This window comes from Panthera leo, chromosome B1, assembly GCF_018350215.1.
Source record: "Panthera leo isolate Ple1 chromosome B1, P.leo_Ple1_pat1.1, whole genome shotgun sequence".
Classification (NCBI taxonomy): Eukaryota; Metazoa; Chordata; class Mammalia; order Carnivora; family Felidae; genus Panthera; species Panthera leo.
Genome location: NC_056682.1, coordinates 1,680,912 through 1,707,332, shown reverse-complemented (window position 1 = coordinate 1,707,332; position 26,421 = coordinate 1,680,912). Strand labels below are relative to the sequence as shown.

General features: G+C 56.5%; 1 protein-coding gene and 1 long non-coding RNA gene across 4 annotated transcripts in view; one reads left to right on the top strand and one right to left on the bottom strand.

Annotated features, from left to right (window-relative positions):
- ARHGEF10 (Rho guanine nucleotide exchange factor 10) overlaps nucleotides 1-18,008 on the bottom strand; it is a 105,233-nt gene extending 87,225 nt beyond the window's left edge. Inside the window, exon 1 of one of the 3 annotated variants that reach the window (XM_042934148.1) lies at nucleotides 17,934-18,008. The gene's annotated coding sequence lies outside the window, so the exon portion shown is untranslated. Of the gene's footprint in view, nucleotides 1-2,971; nucleotides 3,289-6,156; nucleotides 6,303-17,933 lie in introns of those variants that run through there. The other 2 variants (XM_042934149.1, XM_042934150.1) reach the window with 2 other exon arrangements.
- Nucleotides 18,009-18,616: 608 nt separating this feature from the next.
- LOC122217314 lies at nucleotides 18,617-24,818 on the top strand. Its single transcript, XR_006201400.1, has 3 exons — nucleotides 18,617-19,335; nucleotides 21,344-21,423; nucleotides 24,511-24,818. It is a non-coding gene; the product is annotated as an uncharacterized LOC122217314 (long non-coding RNA).
- Nucleotides 24,819-26,421: the final 1,603 nt, after the last annotated feature.

Genomic DNA, 26,421 nt, shown 5'->3' with positions numbered 1-26,421 from the left:
CGCACCAAGACCCCGCAGGCACCGGGGGGAACAGGAAAGAAGAGACATCCGCGGGAAGAGGGGCCAACGGATGCCACAGTCATGGGAGGAAGCGAGGAAAAGAAGGGAAACTGGTATTTTTAGCCATCTGAGAGGTGAGTGGACCAGGGCTTCCGGCTCCTAGGCATTCTCTCCACAGACCAGGGACACACATCCTGCACTCTTAGCTGCAGAGGACGACATTCCCACGTGGCAGAGCCCACGGGAGCCAGAGGGGCTCTTGGGCTTTAGAGCAAAGCACAGCTTTCTACGCGGTATGATCTCTGCACACGTTCTCCTCCCGCGTGAGACGTGCTGGAGGCCGGCCATAAAAAGGTATCCTTCCCGGTGGGGACAAAGTGGTGGCGTGGCTGCTGGGGTCCCTCCTGGGGGAGCTCAGCCACATCGACCAGCCACACCCTCTTCGTCTTAACTCGATTCTCTTCTCTCCATCACACGCCCTACTCGGCTTCCAAACTCTTTAAACCTCGGTGCACAAATCTCATTAATGCGAATTGTTTGTCCTTAAAATACTTCAGAACAGAGTCCAGTTGGGCTTTTCCCCACGGGTAACCGCGGGACAACACGAGAGCTGCCCCGACGCCCGGCCCGCTGACCAGCACGGCTCACCCCCACAGGGTACCTGCTGCACACAGGACCCGTTCCAAGCAAGCCCGGGGCTCGCTCACCGTGCGCCCGAGCTGGGGCTGGAGCCCGGGGCCCCCCGTGCCGCGACCTGTGCTCCGGTAGCCGGTGAGCACCAGGCAGATCGCAGAGTGCCCGGTGACGGTTTGCTTCCAAGATCAGCGTCCGCAGGAAGCCGTGCTCCTGAGAAGGAAATGTTCTAGGCAGCAAACACACAAGTCGGCTTCCGGAAGTCACAGAGGCACTGACCGTGCCTGCAGCCTGCCCGGGCACCGTGTCTGCACCCCCGGGCCCTCCAGGCCCCCCGCAGCCAAGCAGGTTCTGAAGCCACTTCTCTGCACCATCGGGTGCCTGACAGTGAACACCCTCCCCGGGTGCCCTCTGGGCTGGCAGACGGCGTTCTGGGGACTGGGCCGGGCTGCAGCCCACTCTGCCCGAGACCAACCCAGGGACACAGGACAAGAGTCGCTGACACGATGCCGTCCTCCGACGGACAGAGCGTGAGATAACTCCGGTCCGGGCTGTGTTACTGCTGTCACTTTCCAATTTCGGCATCCTAATGAGAGATTGCATCGTGCACCCAGATTGCGGTTTTCGACCAAACGATGACGCATCCGGTCACGGCAGCGGCCAGAGGTCAAGCGCTGCAGGAGGATTTTGTGCCGCGGGTCTGGAGGCCATGTGGCTCCACGTCACAAGATGGTTTCCCAGGCCAGGGAACACCCCAGATCGCTTCCCTTGCCTTCTGCGACGTCACAGAAATAGACTTGAACCTTTACTCCCGTGGCATTTTTTTGTGTGTGTCCTGCACGATCCGTGGAGATGCGCAAGGTAGCACCTGGGGCCGGTGGGCAGCAGGATGCTGAGGCACAGGGGGCCGGTGCTTCCTGCGGCTCGTACCCTGTGACCGCAGCGACGCTGAGGTCTGGAATCTGAGGACTGCGGCACTCTCGCCACCTAGGCCCCCTCCCCCGAGAAGCAGGTGAATCAGCAGCAGAGGGCTGGGGGCCGGACTCTGCCGACACCCCGCCGTCCTGACCCCTCCCGGCTGGACCAGGCTCTGCTGTTTGCGCCTCGCTGTCCTCAGCTGTGCCGCCCGCCCGAGGGCCACTGGGGGTGAGACGACCCCGTGTCCGCGAGGCTGGGGCAGCACCCCGGAGGGGACAGGCTCTCGGCACATCGGGCTCAGCTCTGCTAGCGCACGGCACCCCACGCACAGTGCGCTCGGGCTCGGCTCCCCGACATCCACCCCAATGGTCTCCCCACTCTCTGGGTGGGCCTCCACCCGAGCCCGCCGCCACCAATCGTGCCGGGATCAGAGCACCTGCCAGCGTCCCAGACTAAGGGGCTGGCTCGGAACATCGGCACAGAGCCCGGCTGGGGCAGGGAGCCTCGGGGCCCCGTCCCTCAGGCCTAGGGGGAGGCGGCCCCGAGGACAGAGCCTGGGGCTGAGGGGCCAGGGGGCTGGACGCTGAGCCATCGGCGTGAGCCAGGAAATCCCGGGGGCTCACAGCAGGTGCGCTCAGTTTGGTACTGGAACCAGGAGCCTCTGGGTCGGCGTCACGTCCGTAGGCTGTCCCTCAACAGAGACCACGAGGGGAGAAGGGAGAGCACCCGAGAGCTCAGCGAGCACGTCCTGCTGGAATGGCAGGGTCTACATTTAACCAGATTCCACAGCAGACCAAACACGTCAGCCCCCTGTCCTCACGTTTCCAGACTTTTAAGTAGAGGTAATGCTCACAAAAAAGGGGAGGGGTGGGGAGGAAAGAGGGTCTTCTCTGACACCTGCAGGGAACATCGCTGTCCACCTGGCACTTCCGTCCCGTGATCGCCTGGATTTTACCGCCGGGGCGAGAGCGAGGCATCATCTCGCCAAGGCTACACGGGGGGCGGGTGTCTGCGCATTTCTTACCATAAGAAATGTGCCCGTGTCACACTGTCGCCAGCCCTGAGATCTCTTCCCTCCCGCACCCACTGGCCCAAAAACAAGTAAAAGAGAAGCAAATGTACCGGGATCAACGGCTATCAGAGAACCTGAGGCACCAGCCGCTCTTTCCCACTCGCCCCTGCTCCAGGGAAGGGATGTGAGGTCTCCCCAGAGGGCGAGCTGCCCTAGCCAGAGGCTGGGACCCTGCATCCCATCTGCCGTCCCCAGCTCACGCCAGCCATCTCCACGCAGGCCACCTCCATGCAGCCTCTCCCGGCACTCCCCCTGCAAACTCTGATCCCTCTCTCTGCCCTCCCTCCCACGGCTGCGCCCCTCCTGCGTGGCCTCAGCTCCCAGCCACAAGGAGAGGACACATCTCACCTGTGGAAAAGGACAACGCCCAGCCTCAGCACGACGAAGCATCACCACAAGGAAATCCTAATAGGAGCAGCCCACTTGGGGGCCCTAGGACGCAGAATCCGGGGCGTCCTGGGAGGGAACGAAGGACAGGATGGGGACCAGAGGCTGGAGAAGCAGGGCAGACAGCCCAGCCAGGACTGCACTTTGACTGAAAGTGTCCATGAATGGAGCGCAGCCCACACCCGCGCTGCCCCTCTGCCTGCCCTCCAGGCCCTCCTGCCCTTCCCCCTGACCCCTGCAGCTCACCAGTTTGTTCGCCTCCCAGGACCTCTGCACCCCTGCCTCCTTCCCCCTCCCAGGACCTCTGCACCCCTGCCTCCTTCCCCTTCCCAGGACCTCTGCAGCCCTGCCTGCTTCCCCCACCCAAGACCTCTGCACCCCTGCCTCCTTCCCTCCTCCCAGGACCTCTGCACCCCTGCCTCCTTCCCCCTCCCAGGACCTCTGCACCCCTGCCTCCTTCCCCCTCCCAGGACCTCTGCACCCCTGCCTCCTTCCCTCCTCCTAGGACCTCTGCACCCCTGCCTCCTTCCACACACCCAGAACCTCTGCAACCCTGCCTCCTTCCACCCACCCAGGACCTCTGCACCCCTGCCTCCTTCCCTCCTCCTAGGACCTCTGCACCCCTGCCTCCTTCCACCCACCCAGCACCGCTGCACCCCTGCCTCCTTCCCCCTCCCAGGACCTGTGCACCCCTGCCTCCTTCCCCCCCTCCCAAGGTCTCCATATCCCTGCCTCCTTCCCCCTCCCAGGACCTCTGCACCCCTGCTCCTTCCCCCTTCCTGGAGCTCTGCAGCCCTGCCTCCTTCCACCCACCCAGGACCTCTGCACCCCTGCTCCTTCCCCCTCCCTGGACCTCTGCAGCCCTGCCTCCTTCCACCCACCCAGGACCTCTGCACCCTTGCCTCCTTCCACCCACCCAGGACCTCTGCACCCCTGCATCCTTCCCTCCTCCTAGGACCTCTGCACCCCTGCCTCCTTCCACCCACCCAGCACCGCTGCACCCCTGCCTCCTTCCCCCTCCCAGGACCTGTGCACCCCTGCCTCCTTCCCCCCTCCCAAGGTCTCTATATCCCTGCCTCCTTCCCCCTCCCAGGACCTCTGCCCCCCTGCTCCTTCCCCCTCCCTGGACCTCTGCAGCCCTGCCTCCTTCCACCCACCCAGGACCTCTGCACCCCTGCATCCTTCCCTCCTCCTAGGACCTCTGCACCCCTGCCTCCTTCCACCCACCCAGCACCGCTGCACCCCTGCCTCCTTCCCCCTCCCAGGACCTGTGCACCCCTGCCTCCTTCCCCCCTCCCAAGGTCTCTATATCCCTGCCTCCTTCCCCCTCCCAGGACCTCTGCCCCCCTGCTCCTTCCCCCTTCCTGGAGCTCTGCAGCCCTGCCTCCTTCCACCCACCCAGGACCTCTGCAGCCCTGCCTCCTTCCACCCACCCAGGACCTCTGCACCCTTGCCTCCTTCCACCCACCCAGGACCTCTGCACCCTTGCCTCCTTCCACCCACCCAGGACCTCTGCACCCCTGCATCCTTCCCTCCTCCTAGGACCTCTGCACCCCTGCCTCCTTCCACCCACCCAGCACCGCTGCACCCCTGCCTCCTTCCCCCTCCCAGGACCTGTGCACCCCTGCCTCCTTCCCCCCTCCCAAGGTCTCTATATCCCTGCCTCCTTCCCCCTCCCAGGACCTCTGCCCCCCTGCTCCTTCCCCCTTCCTGGAGCTCTGCAGCCCTGCCTCCTTCCACCCACCCAGGACCTCTGCACCCCTGCTCCTTCCCCCTCCCTGGACCTCTACAGCCCTGCCTCCTTCCACCCACCCAGGACCTCTGCACCCTTGCCTCCTTCCACCCACCCAGGACCTCTGCACCCCTGCATCCTTCCCTCCTCCTAGGACCTCTGCACCCCTGCCTCCTTCCACCCACCCAGCACCGCTGCACCCCTGCCTCCTTCCCCCTCCCAGGACCTGTGCACCCCTGCCTCCTTCCCCCCTCCCAAGGTCTCTATATCCCTGCCTCCTTCCCCCTCCCAGGACCTCTGCCCCCCTGCTCCTTCCCCCTTCCTGGAGCTCTGCAGCCCTGCCTCCTTCCACCCACCCAGGACCTCTGCAGCCCTGCCTCCTTCCACCCACCCAGGACCTCTGCACCCTTGCCTCCTTCCACCCACCCAGGACCTCTGCACCCCTGCATCCTTCCCCCTCCCTGGACCTCTGCAGCCCTGCCTCCTTCCACCCACCCAGGACCTCTGCACCCCTGCCTCCTTCCACCCACCCAGAAACTCTGTACCCCGCCTCTTTCCCCCTCCCAGGATCTCTGCACCCCTGCCTCCTTCCTCCTCCCAGGATCTCTGCACCCCTGCCTCCTTCCCCCTCCCAGGATCTCTGCACCCCTGCCTGCTTCCCCCACCCAAGGACTTCTGCACCCCTGCCTCCCCCCACCCAAGGCCTCTGCCATGGCTGAGATGAATTCATGTGCATGTCAACCTTCTGGTTTGTTGTTCTCTGAGCCCAGCCCAGGCCCCCAATCTGGAGTCCAGGAGGAAACACCATCCCCCTCCCCTAGAGAGAGAAAGGGGAGGGAAGGAGCCTTGTCCAACCCCACCCCGCAGGGAGTGCGTGTGGCTCGGGGTGGGACACATCCAGGAGCCTGTCCAGGCACGCTCCCTCTGGAAGGGCGCAGGCTGCTGAACGCTGGCTCAGAACAAGGAACACACGTAACCTTGGCTGATGCCCAGGCCGTAAGTGCACATTTGTAGAGAAATACTTCCTTATTTAGGACCTACTAGTAAGGAACAAACTCCAGAAAGGGGTTTTGTGAAGAGGGAGGAAGAGGAGGGGAAGGGACACAGGAGCTCCTGGTGGGTCACACTGTGGGCAGCTGGAGGCCCAGGTCGAGGGGAACCCCCTGCCCCGGGGGTGGGGTCCACACGGGCTCTGACCATGTCAGTGACATGGCTGTGTCCTCCTGTCCTCTGATGGTCAATTTACCAAGAGGAGACTCACCATCCAACCGCACGTCCCCCGGAAAGCTCTGGAAGGCCCGTCTGCACTGAATGCACAGACTCGGGTCATCTGAGTCAGAGCAATCCAGACTTTTCTCTAAACCTCAACTTCACCTGCACAAAATCACAACTGCTTCACATGATCAAGACTTACCGAGGAGTAAGTGAGATCTGTCTTTATCAGCCCAAGTCTTTGAGAAACGCTTTCTTTAAATATCAAGCTCGGAAAACAAAATAGCAGAAAGTTGCTCATGGAAGTGAACGGTCTCTAGAGCTGCCTCTGCTCCCAGAGCCCACACCCTGTGCTCCCACCAGCCCTCCTCCCGGAGCCCACACCCTGTGCCCCATCAGCCCACCAGCGGGGGCGCCGCTCTCTCTGATTAATTCTGGGGCCGGGTGCCCTCCGCAGCCTCTCCAGGCCTCCCTGTTCTTTCCCACACCACACTGTGCCCGACCCAAGGACAGGGCAGAGCATCCCAGAAAAAGGTCAGCTCACAACGTGACCCAGAGTAAAACCACAAGCCCCTCCACTAAGACCCACGTGCCCAGAAGTCTCATACATAAAGTGAACTCCAACTGTAAGAATCATCCTCAGAGACCAGGACAGGCAGCCTCAGAACGGGGGTCACCTGGGACCCGGGCCAGAGTCTGAGCGCTGCACCCCCAGCAGGACAACCTCCGTGCCCAGGGTGCAGGGCCTCCAAGGGGTGGGGGCCGCCCAGGAAGGGAGCTACTTACGGGAAGCGTAATCGAATGCTCCCACAGAGAAGTGTTATCACATCGGTCAGACCCAGGATAAGAGCCATCCCCCCCAGGGCACAGCAAGCCTCCTTCCTCACACACGTGGGGAGGGGAGTCCGTGAACGTGCTCCGTCCCCCGGGACACGGCCCCCAGGGTACTGGGGTGCCCACACACCCAACACCAGCGGAGCCACACCGTGGACCCTGGGAAGAGGAAGGAGAGGGTGTCCAGAGGGCGCAATCACTGTGCCCACACTGCAGTCCTGGGCAGGGAGGCAGGAGAGCAGGCTAGGACTCTGCCAGCACGGCTGAGGCAGGGCTGCGAAGAGAGTGCTTCCCGGAGGAAGACAGAGGAGGGCAGCACGAGGGGAGGGAGGCCCCCCCACCTGCAGGGGGACCCCCCCCATCCAGGGCAGGGCCTCGTGCTTGGCTCCGAGGGGATCCACGGATGTGTTTGAGCAGGGAACTGATGTGGCCAGAGAGGCCTTTTTAGAAGGTTACTCAGGTATCGGGGTCCACAGGGCACCGGGGAGGAGGGCCAGGTGGATGGAGGGTATCTCCAAGACCACGGGGCAGGAGCAGAGGTTCATGACCATGAGACGATGCTAATTAGGCAACTGAAGACTCCTTAGCCTGCAGCCCTCCAAAGTCGTGGCCATTTCTTCTTCTTTTTTTTTTTTTTAATTTTTTTAATGTTTTTTTTTTTTTTAATTTTTTTTTTATGTTTATTTTTGAGACAGAGAGAGACACAGAATGAGCAGGGAAGGGGCAGAGAGAGAGGGAGACACAGAATGTGAAGCAGGCTCCAGGCTCTGAGCTGTCAGCACAGAGCCCGACGCGGGGCTCGAACTCATGAACCGCGAGATCATGATCTGAACCGAAGTCGGACACCTAACCACTGAGCCAACAAGGCGCCCCCAAAGTGGTGGGCATTTCTCCTTCAACCCCACCAAGTCTTAAAGTACGTGTGACAGGTGGCCAGACAAAATCAAACAGGAAACCCCAGCCTCACACGGCACATCAGACAAGACGGACTTCACATGCAGAGCATTCGTTTCCGAAGCAGAATACACGCTCTTCTCAAGTGCATACAGCACATTCTCCAGGACAGATCGCGTGTTAGGTGACAAATCAAATCTCGACAAACTTAACAAGACTGAAACCATATCAAACGTCTCTTGTGATCACACTGGAATGAAACTAGAAACCAATCACCGGAAAATGGGGAAAAACACAAATATGTGGAGACTGAACGACATCCTAGTGAACAACCAGTGAGTCAAACAAGAAACCCAAAGGAAATAAAAAAAAAAAAAAAATACCTTGTTTCGTTTGAGACAAACGAAAACGGAAACACAACACTCCAAAATCTATGGAATGCAGCAAAGCTACTCTGAGACAGAAATCTGTAGCCATAAATGTCTATGTTAAGAAACAAGAGGGCTCCTGGGAGCTTGGTCGGTTGGGCGTCCGACCTCGGCTCAGGTCATGATCTCACGGTTCTTGAGTTCGAGCCCTGCATCAGACTCTGTGACAGCTTGGAGCCTGGAGCCTGCTTCGGATTCTGTGTCTCCCTCTCTCTCTCTGCCACTCCCCTCCTTCTCTCTCTCTTTCTCTCTCTCTCTCTCTCTCAAAAATAAATAAACATTAAAAAAAAAAGAAAACAAAGAAACAAGAATGGGGTGCCTGGGTGGTTCTGTCAGTTAAGCATGAAACTCTTGATTTCAGATCAGGTTGTGAGATTGAGTCCCCTGTCGGGCTCCATGCTGGGCATGAAGCTCGAGTAAGACTCTTTTTTTCATTTTTTTTTTCTTAATTTGAGAGAGAGAGGGAGCACACACACGAGTGGGGGAGAGGGGCAGATGGGGAAGGAGGGAGGGGGACAGAGAGAGTATCATAACCAGGCTGTCCGCTCAGTGTGGAGCCTGATGAGGGGCTCAATCCCACTCTCCCTCTCTTTCCGCCGCTCTCCCACTCATATATGCTGTCTCTCTGTACATAAAAAATAAAAAAGAAACAAGAAATATCTCAAAGGAACCACTCCACTCTACATCTCAAGGAAGAAAATAACAAAGATCAGAATGGAAATAAATCGGACAAAAAGCAACAGAAAAAAATCAATGAAACTACGAGTTTCTGAAAAGATACAACTGACAAACCTCTCACCAGACCTACTGGGGAAAAAAACCAGAGAGGACTCAAATAAAACCACACGCAGCAGACGAGCCATTTCATCAGATACCAAAGAAATACAAAGGATCATAAGAAACTTAGTACGAACAATTTTAAGCCAACAAACTGTACAACCTACAAGGAATGGAAAATTCCTACAAACAACTTACAAAGACTGAATCAGGAGGAAATAGAAAATCTGAACAGACCCGTTGCTAGTAAGGAGATAGAATCAATCACCAAAAACCTCCCAACAAACAAATATCCAGGGCCAGACAGCTTCACGGACGAGACCTACCAAACATTAAAGTTAGAATTAATACCAATCCTTCCCCATACTCTTCAAGAAAAACAGAGGAATGGGAAACACTTCCAACTGCATTTTAGGAGGCCAGCATTACCCTGATGCTAAAACAAGACAAAGACAATATAATTAAGGAAAATTACAGTCCCGATGAACAAAGACGTAAAAATCCTCAGTGACATAGTGGTGAACCATAATGGACGCCGCATTGAAAGGATCAAACGCCGTGACCAAGTGCAGTTCACCCCAGGAATGCCAGGCTCAACATCGACAAGTCAACGAGAACCACCTACCAACAAAAAGGAGGACAAAGATCACAGAGTTATCACCATCAGTGCGGAAAAACCATCTGACAAAATTCGACATCTGTGTATGACTTAAAAAACAAAACAAAAAACCTGAACAAGTGGGTATAGAGACAACGTACTTCGACCTAATAAAGGCCCCATGTGACAAGCACACAGCCGACATCACACTCAGTGAGGAAAGCAGAAAGCGTCTCCTCTAAGATCAGGAACAAGACAGGGATCACCACCTTTCTTCATCACGGTGCTGCAAGTCCCAGGCTCAGCAATGAGGCAAGAAAAGAGACAAGAGGCATCCACACTGGGAAGGCAGAGGCAAAACTGATACTCTCCGCAGACAGCGTGACGCTGTCCATAGAAAACCCCAGAGACCGCACCAAAAGACTGTTAGAAACAAATTCAGCAAAGCTGAAGGACACAAAATCAAAGTACGCACGAATCGGCTGTACTTCTACACAAAGTAACAAGTTACCAGAAAAATCAAGAAAATGGGCGCCCGGGTGGCTCGGTCAGTTAAGTGTCCGACTTCGGCTCGGGTCAGGATCTCACGGTTCGTCGGTTCGAGCCCCACATCGGACTCTGTGCTGACAGCTCGGAGCCTGGAACCTGCTTCAGATTCTGTGTCTCCCTCTCTCTCTGCCCCTCCCCCATTCAGTCTCTGTCTCTCTGTCTCTCTGTCTCTCTCAAAAATAAATAAACATTTAAAAAAAGTGAGGGAGAGGGGCGCCTGGGTGGTTCAGTTGGTTGAGCATACAATTTCAGCTCAGGTCATATCTCCTGGTTCATGGGTTTGAGCCCCGCGTCGGGCTCTGTGCCGACAGCTCAGAGCCTGGAACCTGCTTCGGATTCTGTGTCTCCCTCTCTCTCTGCCCCTCCCCCACTTGTACCTTCTTTCTTAAAAATAAATAAATATACATTTTTTAAAAACCGGGCAGAGGATCTGAAAAGATATCTTTCCAAAGAAAACATACAGGTGGCACAAAGGCACATGGAAAGGTGCTCTCACCATCAGGGACCATCAGGGAAATGCAAATCAAAAGCACATTGAGAGATAGCCTCCTGCCTGTCAGAACCGCTAAAATCAAAAAGACAAAAGGTAAGGAGCGCTGACAAGGATGTGGAGAAAGGGGCCCTGGAGAAGGCACGCAGGTTCCTCGAAACATTAACCCTAGAACTCGCCCACGGTTCGGCAATCCCACTTCTGGACAGTCATCCTAAGACGCGTGTAAGCCACCGAAGTGTCCACGGAAGGAAGAACGGGAAGAAACTACGGTGTGATACACACCACGCCACGCGGACTACTACCCTGCCGTGGGGACAGAGGTTCTGCTCTCCGCAGCGACACGGACCGGCTGGCCGCGTCACATTGGCTGAAACAAACGGACAGAGACAAGTATCAAGTGACCTCGTCTTACGTGGACTGAAAACGAGCTCATAAGTACAAAGAACGGATTGGTGGTTGCCGGACGCAGGGGTGGGGGTGGGAGAAGTGAGGGGAGGGTGTGAGAGATCCAAGATCCCACCGACAAGATCAGTCGGTCCTGGAACGTTCCATAGGCAGGGACACTAGCGCTAAGAGCACACTATGGCACGCGGGCCCCCCGCTGTCCAAAAGTACAGTGTTCCGACGAAATCCCTCAGAGCAGAGATAGAAGGAATCATCATTCATTTCTATGGGAAAATCTGTGACCGTGAACAGACCCCAAAAATTATTCTCTCAGGTTTTTCTTGGGCCACAGGGACACATGCCGCTAACAGACGCCCGAAATAAATGGAGAAGGCACAGATGGGGACAGGCGGCTGCACGCAGAGCGTCCCTAGGACAGAGCCGGGCTGTGCCCCTCTGGCTGGAGGACACACGTCTATTTTCACGGATCGACTGTTTTCACAGAAGCGAAATCCTCCTCGGGCTCTTTGGGCGAGGGAAACCAGGTCCTAACGTGGGTCTTTCCAAGAAGCCAAGTGGCTTAGCGTGACCTTTCAGAAAGCAGGAGACGCTCGTATCTGAAAGTTGCCACGGGGGTATGCAAAATGTTCCCCCAGAGACATCGCCGGCCCCAGCGGGAGGCACCTTGCTCAGCATATCGAATTGTGAGCACTCCCACCCCCAGAAATGTCCTTCTTGCCCTCGCTCAGGACAGAACTTCAACAGCTGGGAGTTACCCCGATCCCCCTTTCTCCTGTTCCCAGCATCTAACCCGTTGGGAATCGGGGCACTTCCGTCTTGAAATCATTACCGGAATACGACCAACCACTCCCTCCAAGGCCACCTGTCTGGCCCACACTGACTCCTGTCTCTTGCCTGAGTTACTGGAAAAGCCTCACAAGTGATCTCCCTTCCCCATCCTCAACCCTCTGTAAACTGTTTCCAAGACTGCAGCCAGGATGGCCCAGTTAAACAGGGGTCACGTGTGGTCACAGCCCTGCCATGGCTTTCTGTCACCCTCTGTCACTTCCCTGAGGCCAAGTCCTACCTCTGTCTTCCGCAGCCACGGGCCGTCTTGCTGTTCCTGGACATGCCTGGTACGCTCCTGCCTCAGGACCTTTGCACGTGCGATTCCTTCTGCTTGGAAAGGTCTCGTTGCCTTATCACTCACCTTCTTTAGATCTTTACTCAAGTATCGCCCTCCTAGCGGTCCTACCTGCTCCCGTGTGAACAGCATCACCCTCTCCTCACCTTCACACCCCCAGCCCTGCCTCCACCTTTACTCTTCCAGAGCATTTATCATAGTCTCTAGTCCATTTCAGCAGGCCTATCATGTCAGCTTAGTAGTTGAACCCATTTGATTCCTGGTGCGAAGCCCGGGGGGAAAAGGTGCCTGGGGCCCTTCCGCAGCGCAGAGCCAGAGAGCAGGCTGGCCGGCCAACTGCGCCCCGGAGCACCATCAGGAGAATGGGCCTTACTAGGAACACACCTGCGTGTGAAGCCACAGCCGCCTCGGTTACAGGTGAGCGCGTGCACTTCCTGTTCCATCCAGAACGCTGAGCAGGGACCCGTCCCGGGCTGCACATCTCCCTCTGGCTGGGTCCTGCCTAACAGGGCCATCTCCTCGCTGCCGCGAACACCTGTGCCCGGTTCCCGCACACCCCTGCGGCCGGGCAGAATGGGACACCTGTCACTCCCTCCTGGTAAGTCGCACAGTGCGCAGGAGGGACAGCAGACCGCCCGGGCTCTGCCTCACTCTCACACATCAGGCCCGGACCGAGGCCCTCACGGAGGCCGCTGGCCCCTGCGGTCCTAGGAACCTGGCGGCGGGAACGGGATCTCAGCTGCAAATGACAAGTGACCCCCTCCCCGCAGCACAGTAGTGGTGGACAGGACGCCCCAGCGTGGCCCCGTCAGAAACGCTTGTGCCGCCAGACTCCCCGAACATGCCCACGACATTCCCGCAGCTCCCGGGAGGCAGGTGGCACGCGGGGCACGAGTAAGCCCCCGCCCCGCCCCACCCCCCGCGACTGGGCCGCTGCCCCCCGTCCCGCCGAGTCCAGGCTCCAGAGCGGTCTTATCACTGCTGCAGCACAGGGCCGTGGGGGGCGGAGCCCAGTCCCTGTCCTTGGGACGAGGCCAGTGACGGCCCACAGCCTCCCGGCCGCCCGATCCACCCGGCCCGCAGGCCCAGACCTGCTGGCACAAGTGACGAAAAGACACGCGGGATTCTTTCCGCTGGAGCTCAGCGCCAGCCTCGGGAGCGCGATCCTCCTGCTCTCCGGGACTCCCCGGGCTGTGTCTACACTGGCCCGTGCAGGCCTCCCATCCAGACGGCTCAGCAAACGCCCTCGGGGTTCAAGTCACTTCCCAGCCGCTGTTAAAAAGGCAGAGCAGCCAACAACGACGGCTGTGCTGCAAACTCGGACGACAGCCCTCCTGACACAGCCCTTCCAAGCCCTGGCTTCAAACTTCGCCCGCTGGCCACGGAGGACCACGTCAGCATCAACACCTCTTCCAATGCACTTGCCTCCCGGTCCTTAAAGCCAGGAACCAAGCGCAAGTCGCTGCTCTCTTCTCCGCTCAGAGAAATGAGAATAACAGAATGAAACCCTCAGTGTGCCCAGCACGCTTGTGTCAAGATGTAATGCCCGGGCCTTTCTCACACGGGCAGCACTTCTCACTTCAACGTTTATTTATTTTTGAGAGAGAGACAGACAGAGCACAAGAGGGGGAGGGAGACAGAGAGAGAGAGAGGGAGACACAGAATCCGAAGCAGGCTCCAGGCTCTGAGCTGTCAGCACAGAGCCCGACGTGGGGCTCGAACCCATGACCCTGAGATCATGACCTGATGATCTCAGATGCTTAACCGACTGAGCCACCCAGGCACCCTAATGTTTTTGTTTTTATTTATTTTTGAGACAGAGACAGAGAGTGAGTGCGTAGGGGGCAGAGAAAGAGGGAGACACAGAATCCGAAGCAGGCTCCAGGCTCTGAGCTGTCAGCACAGAGCCTAACGCGGGGCTCGAACTCATGAACCGTGAAATCACGTCCTGAGCCGAAGTTGGGGGCTTAACAGACTGAGGCACCCAGGCGCCCCGTCCCATGGGCAGCTCCTAATGACCCACACTAACGAGAGAAGCCAGAAGTTCAGAGGTCACGTATATATGTGACATCGTGGCTTTCCTTATAACATCTGTATCTCAGAGGAAATGTCTACATTGCCTTCTTAAAATAGTAACGATGATCACGGCACTGTCACGAAAGGGTCTGGAGCTCCACAGCCAAACCATGTGGCCGTGGCCCGGATAAGAATGAAGACACACCCTCAGCCCACAAAGCGAAGCCCACATCCTCAGGGACCCCGACACGCCTCACCCTGGAAGATCCTTTGCTACGCGAGGTTGTCCGTGTACAGAATACCCAGGCACCCTCCCCCATTCCTTCTGCTTTCTTCATGAATTCTCCAGTTTGGGACTTGTGAGTGGTCGGTCACTGGGTCAAGCTTCCGGAGTCTAGGAGGGGCCAGCAGGTAAGCAGACCCCTCGGAGCCCCCGTGGAGAGCTAAGAGCCGCTCGATTCCCTCCGGACGTGCAATGCGCCACCGCCCCCCGGCTCCTACACAATGTACCCCCCTTCTCTGTGTCTCCCTGTCACAGAGGCCACCCCACACAGTTTTAGCTGAGGCTGTGTTTTACTGTAACCAATTTCTGATACTGGAAGGCGGTTCGTGGGAGAGAAAAACATGAACACTACAAAAGATTCAATATTTCAAAAAATCTTTTTCACGTGAAAATATGAAATAAAAACACACACAGCCCCTCCTACCAGCAGGTACAGATCGCTTCAGTGACTCAAAGAAAAGCAGGGGAAAAAGAGTACCTGTGGTTCTGACAACCATTCCTTTTCACGATCGGAGCTTTGAAGATTCACGAACAGGCAGTGAGAAGCGTGAGGTGTGTGTGTCAGGGAGGCTGGGGGCGGAGAAGGTCCCGGGTCTGTCACCTGCCGTCAGCCAGGGCCGTCCCTGTCACAGGCGAGGCCCCGCCACAGCCTCCCGCAGATGCACTCAGCTCTCATCTGGGACCCCGGGTCAGACTCACCCAGACCTGGAGCTCCCGTGCCTACCGCACAGCTCCAGGATCTCCCGGCCTTCCAAAATTACACTTGCAGGAGGCTTGGTTGAGAAAGCTATGATCCCACCTAATCGAAGTTTCACACCTACTCTCCCTTTCCGTCTTCTTTCTCTCCACTCCCCTTCTACCCGTGCAGACTAGGAGTAACGTACCAGCTGAACACCAACACGCTCTGAGACCTTTCTACCACACCCTGTGCAATACAGCAACATCCCACAACTCGGGTTTTTAAACTATTATTTACGGAACAATACAGCCAAAATCCCCCCATTTTCATTTCACTCTGCAGACCATTTTCTGTGTAAAAAGCCTTTCCATAGAAACTGTGTTCCTGCAACTTTGTAAGTGAGTAGACTTGAAACTCTGTGGCATGACCTGACTCACCCCGGGTCAGGTGAGCGCTTCCAGACCTCAACCCAGGGCTCCTGACCATCAAGCCCCTTGCTGCAACCGGCCTGCCTCTATCCAGAATTCCCAAAGACTTTCCTCTTACCTTCACTGCAAAGAAACTACATAGAAAACACAGCAGATCAAAATATTGAGATGATAAATTTAGTAAAAGTAGAAAGGTAAAAGGTAAAAAATGGGGCGCCTGGGTGGCTCAGTCGGTTAAGCGTCCGACTTCAGCTCAGGTCATGATCTCGCAGTTCGTGGGTTCGAGCCCCGCAACTATCTGGCTCTGTGCTGACAGCTCAGAGCCTGGAGCCTGCTTCAGATTCTGTCTCCTTCTCTCTCTGCCCTTTCCCAGCTCTCTCTCTCTCTCTCTCTCTCTCAAGAATAGACATTAAAAAAAACAAACAAAAAAAAAAACATTTTTAAAGGTAAAAAGCTATTTTAAATAACTCTCAATTTCCCTCTTCCCTAATTGTAACCCCTGGTGGAAGGTTAATCAGTTATGACACAGCACCTTAGACAAATGACAAGGAACCAGGAAATTCTGTATCTGACTACAAACGGCCCCCGTCCCTAACCGTAGACGTTAGCCACTCAGTCATATGCTAGGGCCAATCAAATAAACACTGTTAGTTGTGGAGCAAATTATATTTCAAAAACACAAACACCAAATCTTATCTTTCCTTTCTAATAAAAGTTACTTCCTACGAAACAGATATGCGAAATAGATTTAGTGAACAGTAAGTGAACAGTGAAAACCTCACCCCTGCAATGTTCCACCTGGCGGGGCACTCAGGCACGCCTGCACCAAAACCGCACACTGACAGCTTCTTAGGTTGCACTTTGCGGCTCAACCAGAGAGGAAAGAACAGCCCGCGAGGTTTGGAGTTAATGAGAAGTTTCACCTCTAGCAAAAGTGAGTCACTGACATGAATACTGCATTGCGCCAATCTGCTGCTTTCTCTGAACACGGATGCATCGTTTGCCCAGATGTTGATGCTCAAAACTGAGGGTCTCACAGAGGCGAAGTGTCGCCAGCTGGGGGTGAGTCGGTGCCTCCTGAGTATGGCCTGCACCCCTGCTTCAGTCTCTGGAGCCGTGATACTCTGAGAGAACGGGGACACATACTTGCTTCCAAGATGTAATTACGTTCATCCTGAAGCAGACCAATGACTTTGTCTTTACAGGAAAAGGGAAATTACTGTTCCAGATAAACACCTCAGTTCCTCCCGTGACTTGAGTGGGGTCTGGTTGACTCCAGCCTCCAGGCCCCTGCCCGGAGGACCCTCCCACACAATCCTGACAGCCCATTACCACTATCCCACGGGGGAGGACCCCAGGCACCCTGCCGAAGCTGGGGGGCTGCTCGTGGGCTTGCTCCCTCCACATCTGTGCGCGGGGTAACAGGAGAAATTCCACCCAACTTGGCGGCCACTCGTGGTCTGTTACCTGCACTGTCTGTACCCAGGAGTGACAGGTGACACCCTGAAGCTGGGGGCTGCTCATGGACCCCCTTACACATGAGCTGTATTGTCTGTGCCAGGGGACAGGGGACACCCCACTGGGTGGGGTGCTGCTCACGGTGCATCACCTGCACTGTGGGTGCTCAAGGGTGCAGGGGACACCCCTCTGCAGTTGGGGGGGTTGCATATGAACCACTCCTTGATGTCTGTGCTCAGAGGAGACAGGACACTCGTCTGAAGTTGGGTGGCTGCTCATGGGCCTGTTACCTGCACTGTGTGCTGGGCTGAGGGCACAGGGGCACCCCACTAAAGTTGGGAGGCTGCGTTCAGTCCTTTAGGTCCACTGTCTGTGCCCAGGGGGAAGGGCACACCCCGAAGTTGTTCAGGGCGGGGGGCGGGGGGGGGGCGGAGGAGAGGGGGTGCTCATGGGCTGGTTAGCTCCACAGTGGTGCTCGGGGTGCCAGGAACCATCCCGCAGAAGCTGGGTGTTGCCCGTGGTCCATTACTTGCACTGTGTGCTGGGGAGAGGGCACAGCGCGCACCCCACTGAAGCTGGGGGCTGCGTGCTGTCCGTTACCTGCACTGTTCCTGGGGAACAAGGCCCCCACCACCAGGGGTCTGCACCTCCCGTAAAACTCCGGGTGGGCGGGCAGCCCAGAGTTCACGGATCTGTGGGATTTAGCGAGTTTAGGGGGCACTGGACGGAAGAGAGACTTTCAAAGGAAAAAGCAAACTCGTCCGAGACCCGCGATTAACTCGCTGGACGCGCCCTTCAAGGACCCCAGCCTCCCATTCCTGGGCCCGCGCCCTCCCCACCGGAACCCCCGCCTCTCCCCACAGGACCCCAGACTCCTTGCGACCGCCAGTCATCCCTGCCCCCCCCCCACAGACCCCCGGACCCTGCCCCTGGGTCTGCACCGTCCCCCAGGGATCCTCACGTCCCGGCCCGAACTCACCCCCCAAGTACCCTGGCCCTCTAGCTTGCACTCACCCAGGCGGGACCACCGCCAGCCGGCCCTCCGAGCGCCCCTCACCCTGCCCCGCTGCTGCCGCCCTGGGATGCGCCCTGGCCCCGCCCACAGGGAGGCAGCTCCACCCCCACGGTCTGACTGGGCGGCTTCGACGGTGCCGGGAGCCCATTGGATTCTACTCCTGCCCGTCCTCGGCCACGCTCCGCCCACACGCCCGCGCATTCCTGCGGGGCCACGTGGCCGCCCGCGGCCCCTCCTAGGCCCAACGCCCCGCCAGGCTGCGCACGCGTGGGCGGGGGGCGGGGGCACGGTCCCCCAGACTCCCGGCCCTTCCTGAGGACGGTTAGACTGTGCACATGTGGGCGGGGGGCATGGGGACGCCCCCTGCAAACGCCAGCCCTTCCCGAGGACCCTTAGACTGTGCACGCGTGGGCGGGGGGAGGCATGGGGACGCCCCCTCCAAACGTCAGCCCTTCCCGAGGACCCTTAGACTGTGCACGCGTGGGTGGGGGCAGGACCACCCCCCCACTCCCACCCTGCCCCAGATACAGGCCTTTCCCCAAGCACCCATAGACTGTGCACGCGTGGGCGGGGTCGTGGGTAAGACCCCTACCCCCTACCCCCCCCCCCCCCCCCCCCCGACACCCGACGCTTCCCCGAGGACTCTTGGGCTGTGCACGCGGGGGAAGGAATCCCCCTTCCGCCCACTCCCACCCCGCCCCAGACACTTGTCCTCCCCCAAGCACCCATAGTGCACAAGTGGGTCGGGTCGTGGGCAGGACCCCTCAAATCACCTGGCCCTTCACGAGGACCCTTGGGCTGTGCACGCGTGGGCGGGGGCAGGACCCCCCCCCCCCCCCCCATACAGACACCTGTCCTTCTTGAGGACCCTTGGGCTGTGCCTGGGCAGGGCCCCTGGGCCACAGACCACCCCCCAGAGCACCACCCCTTCCTTCCAGTACTGGTCCAGCCTGCAGGCCGGTCCTGGCCCCTCAGGAGGTCAGCTGCTCTCAGACCCGCCAGGGCTTGGGCCTTAGGAAATGCAGCGAGTTCACACGTTTCCCAGCCAATTTTCAGAGGCAAGGAGTAGTGCTCTGAGAGACACAAGCGCGCCTTCTGCTTCCGCCCCCCAATGCGGAGCGCGTCCTAGGCTTTCCAGCCTTCGCAGACTTTGAGTCCATCTGTGGTGGAAAACCGGGGCACGCTGGGTTCCGCAGGGGAGCGTCCAGCCTGGACGGGAAGGTCGCCCCCGTGCTGTTGGACTTGTTAACCAGCGGCGCCTGTTTCATGATTTACAAAGAAACGCACTATTGTTACCGTGACCACTGAAGGGAGGGACTGGGGACCCAGGTGTCTTTAACCAGACTACGAAGAAACCGAACTCACGGCTGGAGGATGTTCCCTGGTACACGGGCCTCACAGGTAGCACGGGTGTTCTTGTTTTTCCAAGACGTGGGCTTCTCCCCTCTCCTGCCCAAATCTCTGAACCCCAGAAGCGATTTAAGGCCGGGATTTTACAGCTGCCAGACATCTCAGAGATCTCTGGCCCCACTCACTTGGCTTAGAGAATAAAACCAAGCAGCTAATTGTCGTAATTAATTGAAACATTAAGTGCCCCTACAGCTTGGCTGCTCTGTGTAAGTTCATTCGCTGACAGTTTTGACTAATGTAAATCACGGTCCTAATACACAGAGACTGTGGTGATTAGGAAGTAAACAATAGTAGGTCAGGCAATATTTTAGCAATATTTACTGTTTTAATGTTTCTTTATATTTGAGAGAGAGACAGGCTAGGGTGTGAGCGGGAGAGGGCAGGGAGAGAGGGAGACACAGAATCCGAAGCAGGCTCCAGGCTCCGAGCTGTCAGCACAGAGCCTGACGTGGGGCTCGAACCCACGAACTGTGAGATCGTGACCTGAGCTGAAGTCGGAAGCTTAACCCACTGAGCCACCCAGGCGCCCCTAGCGATATTTATTATTAGCATTTGCTCATTTTGTAGAATAGGCTGAGCTATTTTTAAATCCTATTTCAGACCTGTCTTACTGCATGCTCTGAAGATACTGGCGCCTGAATCAATGAAAAAACATATTTCCTGTCAGTGAATTAATAACAGAAAAATATTATAATGTCTGTATTCCTAGGGTTCTTTCAGGACCTTACTCAAAGGTCTTCTACCCAGACAATTACCTTATTGGTCATGGTGAACAGACGTTAAAAGATGAGCTGAATTAGTTCTAGTTTGCCACACAGCAAGAAAATCCTGACGCTTGTTATGTTTCCGGATCAAGAAGGCCCGCAGTAAGAGGGAAATAGTAGCAGGTATAGAATAAACAAAGGATTTGGAGTCCATCTGGGGGATGCTATTCTGGTTTCTGACACTGAGAAAATCCTGTGACTTACACAGTCTCTAACCATATAAAAACATGACTAATAATATCTACATCACAGCTCAGAAGCTTAAAGGGAGACCTTGGGGTGCCAGCGTGGCTCAGTCGGTGAAGTGTCTCTTGATTTCGGCTCGGGTCATGGTCCCAGGTGGTGGGATGGATCCCCGCATTGGGCTCTGCGCTGAGCATGGGGCCAACTTGGGATTCTCTCTCTCTCTCCCTCTGCTCCCCCCCTTTCCTTCTCAAAATAAATAAACATTTAAAAGGGGGAACTCTACAAAAAGGCACTGGGATGTCTGGCAAGAGCAGGTGCTCAGTAAGTCATAATAATTATTTGGGTCTATTTTTTTTTCCCCAGAAGAATGAAAACATATTGAATCAACATTTCTAATAGATGGCTCACAAGCTTACTTTCAAAAACTTAAGGACAATCACAAAGCTACTATTGTGTCATATTTCACTCAGAAATTGTGTTCGGGGACCTATGAGGACAATGGAGTAGTCCCGTCATAACTAGCAGTACGGATTGGAGTTTCCCATTTCCAAATGGTGGTGTTGACACTTGTAGCTTGGGGCCGCCAGAAAGGGCATGTGGGGGGGACCACAGGGCAATGCGCCCGGCGGGGCTGGGTCAGGCGGAACTCTGATTTAAGGCTCCAATCCTTCTAGCTCATTCCAGTGTTCCTCACAGATGTATTGCCATTTTCTGTGAGCCCTGATATGGAAAAGGTTGCGAATTTCCACTGAGATTCCTTCTTTGACCCTTAGTATATTTAGAAAACTTCGGTTTAATTTTTAAACATTGACTTTTTGGTTTTCTTTTCATTATGACTAAGGCTTAACTCCCCTGTGGTCTAAACATATAATCTATATAATTTCAGTGTTTTCAAGCGTGTAGACTTGCTTCATGGCTCAGCGTATAGTCTATTTTGGTAAATGCTCCATGAGCACTTGAAAAGAACGTATTCTGCGTGTATTATGTAATGTTCTATACGTCAGTTAGGTCATATTTGTTACCAATTTCCGGTCTGCTTTTTCTATCAGATATAAGAAAGGCGTATTAAAATCTTCAAACATGCTATTCTATTCAACATTGTATTGGAGAATCTACCCAGTGTTATAAGGTAAGAAAAACAAAAAGTATGAAGAGAGGAAAAACTTGATTATTGACAGATGATATGATTGTTTCCATAGAAAATCCAAAGTAATGTGCAAATAAACTGTTAGAATTAAAAGGGGAATGTAGACATTTGAGATGGATCATAGCCTTAAACTATAAAGTTTCTGGGGAAAAATGTAGAAAATATGCATCTTAGGGTAGAACACAAAATGCACTTACCATTTAAAAGGATTCAATGGGACTTTATACAAATGTGACATTTATCTCATGATCATTAAGAAAATGGAAAGGCAATGGGGCGCCTGGGTGGCTCAGTCAGTTGGGCGTCCAGCTTTGATTCAGGTCATGATGTCACGGTCTGTGAGTTCTAGCCCCGCGTCAGGCTCTGTGCTGACAGCTCAGAGCCTGAAGCCTGCTTCAGATTCTGTGTCTCCCTCTCTCTCTGCCCCTCCCCCACTTGTACTGTGTCTCTCCAAAAAATAAGTAAACAAATAAATATTAAGATCAATTTTAATAAAAAAGAAAATGGAAAGCCACAGCCTGGAAGTTAAGATGTGCAATATACATACTGAATTCCTACACATCAGCAATAAAAAGACAGTCTATTCAAAAATGAATATTTCACAGAAGATTTGCTGATGGCCAAGAAGAACCAGAAAGGGTGCTCAACAGTGTAACTTTCAGGAAAATCCAAATTAAAACCACAATGAGATACCATCACACCCATGCAAGGACAGTGAAAATCAGACTGACCATAGCAAGTGTCAGTGAGGACAGTGAGCAGCGGGGACAATCGTGTCTGCCGAGTTCTCCAGGGACAGAGTAGACGGGAGACACATCTGCAGAGTCAGAGGCTGTCCTCAGGCCAGGGGGCCCCGACAGCTGCCTCACAGCCTGCCCTCGGGACTGCTGACTCCCGGCCATCCAGACACCCCGCCAGCCAAGTGCCTACAGCCAGTCTCTTCATGTGTCTCCTAGTGCCTGTCCCTGCCCCTGCCTATGGACGGGGTTCCTGGGCATGTTGCTCAACTCAAGTTGGCGGCCACTGCTCTGGGCGGGAGGACAGCGCGGCCACTGCTCCGGACAGGAAGTCGGCAGTCACTCCTCCGGGCGGGAGGACAGAGCAGGCTTTGGAACCAGACCACCAGGCTCAATCTCTGCTACCTCCCAGCTGGGTGACCTTGACATGTTCTGGACTTCACTAAGCCTCAGTGTTCTCCGTGTACGCAGGCTTATTCTCGGTCCCCAGCGTGGGAGGCCCTAGGGAGTGAAGATTAACTGTAGCCGTGGGCACAGACCTGCCCACACTGGAGCTAGGAGTTCTAGTGTTTGCTAACGGTTATGTCAGGGGTCAGGGGACAACGTGGTGTGATGGGAGAGTAGTCAACCAGGGGGATCAGAGCCGGTGCCACCGGCAAGGACCGGGAGAAGCCTGGGGGTGGCCGACATCACTGCAGGGAGCTTGCTGGGGCAACGCCAGGGTCTGACGTGGAAGAGACACAGAGGACACACTGCTGGTTTAAGGACAGCTCCCTCCGGCGCCCGGGCTGTGCTCAGCTAACTGAAGTCTTGGGCCACCAGTGCTCCTGTGTGTCTGCTTCTTCCCCTGCAGGCTCTGAGCCACGGGGGTGCTCCCGCTTCTTCTGGGCCTCCCGACACCAAATACAGGGCCAGAAAGACGCCACTTGTTCAGTCAGCATGCGTGCGACAGTATACCGATACCCTATGTGTCTCACGTTCTGTCCACAGCCCCACCTCCTTCCATCCCCTCCAGCCACCCCTCCTCCCAGGCCGGCCCCTCCCAAGCTGTGTCCCAGGGACACTGCTCCCCCTGTGTTTGTGTCCAATCCCCCACATGCACTCCGACCCTTGCTAGCCGTGCCTGGCTCGCAATGGGTACGCAGGACCCACTGGGGGACAGTCCGGCCCGTGTGGGCCACCAGAGGATACACCGGGCTGATAAGAAGGGGCTGTAGATGAACTTGGGGCAGCCACTCCTGGTGAGGCACATCCCGATCCCTGAGGACAGAGTCAAAGACACATAGTGAGGCGGACCGCTTTGCAAACCATGCACGGTTCCTTTCCAGTCAACTGATCGCTGTGTCTTTATAAAGTTCTGAAAGTAAAACGAAAACAAGCAACTAGGTTAACACACACACCGTTCAAGAATCGGTCAGGATTGGCTTCTAGGTGGTCCTAGTGGGGGAGGGAGGCTGTGCTCACTTTCCTGACTGTGGTGATGGTTTCACAAGTGCGCACAGACGTCCAAACTCACTAAATTGTAACTTTGATTACACACAGTTTATCGTACGTCAGCTATCCCTCAACAAAGCTGTTAGACACAGATCAGCGAGAGCCGGGAGCAGCCTGGCCTGAGACCCCTTGGCTTAGGTCTCACACACAGCAGGTGTGCCCTCTCTTGACTTTCCTGGCTGCACTCATGGGGACTCCAGTTCCTGTCCCCACATGTTGGACGGAGTTGGGATTTAGGGTCAGATGGTCATAAACGTTTTCCCACTGATGTGGCGGCCCAGTAGAACACCGGGGGGCCGGCGGTGTGGGGTGTCCACAGGTGGAACACCGGGGGGCTGGCGGTGTGGAGTGTCGACAAGCCCTGCCTCAGGACTACACCATGATTGCACAGATGGGAGGATGGCAGGCGTCCCTGGCGTCCACCTGCTGAACGCCCCACACTCACAACAGGACATTGCCTGCCTAGCTCCAAGGTTCTCTCTAGCGGCCGTTCTCTCCTTGAGTTGGTGTTGGGGAACTTTCTGCTGCTTTTGCTCCGGGAAGCTGCCTCAAGGGCATTTGGAGGTTACTGGTCTTTGCAAATTGGCATTGCATATGTCCATGGCCCACGGAACATGTTTGCAAAACTTAATTGGAGGAGACAGTGGGGAGACAGAGCCAGATGCAAAAGATGGGCCAATGGATAGGCGGCAGGTCTCCCGACGAGGTCCCCAGTGAGGCTGGTGGGGAAATGCCCGGCGCCTGTTTCCCACAGGACGGGGTCTGCCCTCCTAGCTGCAGACCTAGAAGACCTAGAACAAATTCTTTTGCTCAAAACTGTCTGTCCTCCCGTGTACAGATGACCAATGGGGAGCGTGTGTGGACGGGCTAACTGGGCCCGGATCCCGTCAGCTGCGCCACCCACGCATGTTGGCCAGTGGAAGACGGCCGTCAGGAGAGCAGGAGAAGGGAGATGGTCACGTGGACCCCCCAGCAGGGACGTGGCCTTCTCTCCGCATGCCCTTTGCAGTGCTGGCCCGACACAGTGGCACTTCCCACCCCGCCCACCGGTACCCCCTTGGATGGATGGCGGGCCAAGTGGATGACCTGTGGGGGGAGGGGAGGAGAAAAGGGACAAGAAGCCCAGCGGAGGGTGGAGGGGCCTGGCGAAGCTGGGGGTAACACTGCCCCTCTGTTTCAGATGGGTCGCTAGAATCTGGTGGGGAGAAGGAAGCATTGTTCCAGGCGGGGAACAGGAACGTTTTTGTTCCCAGAGAACTTGCAACAACGACTAAGCTGTTTTCTTGCTTTGCGCTACGTCCAGTGGAGGAGAGGCCGGGGGTGGGGGGTGGGGGGGCTCTCAGGACAGCAGGCGGCTCCATGTCCAGACCCCTGCAGCACCGGGGAGGGGCCGGTCACATGCCACGCGTCCATCTAAACGCTCCAGGTGGCTCCTGGCTCCTGCGGGGCTGACGCTCGAGTCCTGAAACCCATCCGCAGGGCCGTGCCCCTCCTCACGCGGTGCGCACGGACAGCACAAGCTCTTTCCCTCCCCCACGCCCTTCCTCGGCCTCCCTCCTCCCCCCACCCCCCCCCCACCCCCGCCCAAGCCTCTGGCAGAACAATTCCAAGCTGGAGGGGCTGGAGCTGGCAAGGAATGTTGAAGAAGGGAAAGAAGAAGAAGACTCCTGTGGATGATCTACAAGGTTCTTTTCTGTTCCGGGAGCCATGGTTCTGCCCACGGCAAGCTGCGGTTCTCAGTGCTGCCGAGCGTAGGAGTCATCCGTGCCTAGCGAGACACACGGCCGAGACAGGCCTGTGCCCCAAAGCTGTCCCCTTGGCCTGAGGCCCTCCATTAGTGGGAAGCAGGGCATCTTGTGCCCCAACCATGCGCACTCATACTGATTCCGCGGTCACCCCGGTCCCCGCTGCCGTCTGAGGGCCGTCCGGAGAAGCACAGGGAGATCGTGGTGCTGTGTGAGCCGGGGCAGAGGAGGCCAGGCCGTGGTGCCCGCCATGGACTCCGGGAATTCGGTGCCAGGAGGCCGGTGAGCGCAGAGGAGAGACAGCCGTACCCACGGCAGAGGCTACGGGAAGCGTGGCGGGAGCGATCCCACGCCTCGCAAGAGTGTGCTCCCCGGGTCCCTTGGGTGCAAGCTGCACCGCCCATGGATGCAGAGTTTCCTTCCACCAGGTTCACGGACGCTCCCTCCACGGTGACTCCTTCTTCCAGCAACCCCATGGGGCTGACCGGCACCTTCCCTCTCCTCCCATCTTACCCAGGAGTCCTGAGGCTCGAGGGTGACCTCGCTCTGCCCCTTCCTATCCTCACGCAAGACATGTAGTCCTTGGCTCTGACCCGGGACAAGGTGTCCCTGCTCCTGCCCAACCCCATCTTGGCGACTCTGTTGCCCAGAGTTCAGCCTTGTAGTCTGGCTTTATTTCAATGCACCAAACAGGCCAATCCTCCTGACCCCCTTACCCTCACTCAAACTTGCAGACGCACAGCGAGGGCGGGCGGGGCTGCAGCCCAGCTCCCCAGGGCCCTTCCTGGAAGGCAGAACCCAACCTAGGATGTGTTCTCATTCCCAGCTGCCTTGTCTGCTCCCCCACCTTTTCCAACGTGGTTTTTGTTACACTTCTGCGATATAATTTTTAAAAAGCGTTCATGTATCTGCTCCCAATTCCTGACACAGAGCTCCAGAATTCCTTGCACTCTCCTGGGTGGTAGGAACACAGTTGTTCCAATGAGGTGACCCGGCATAGCATC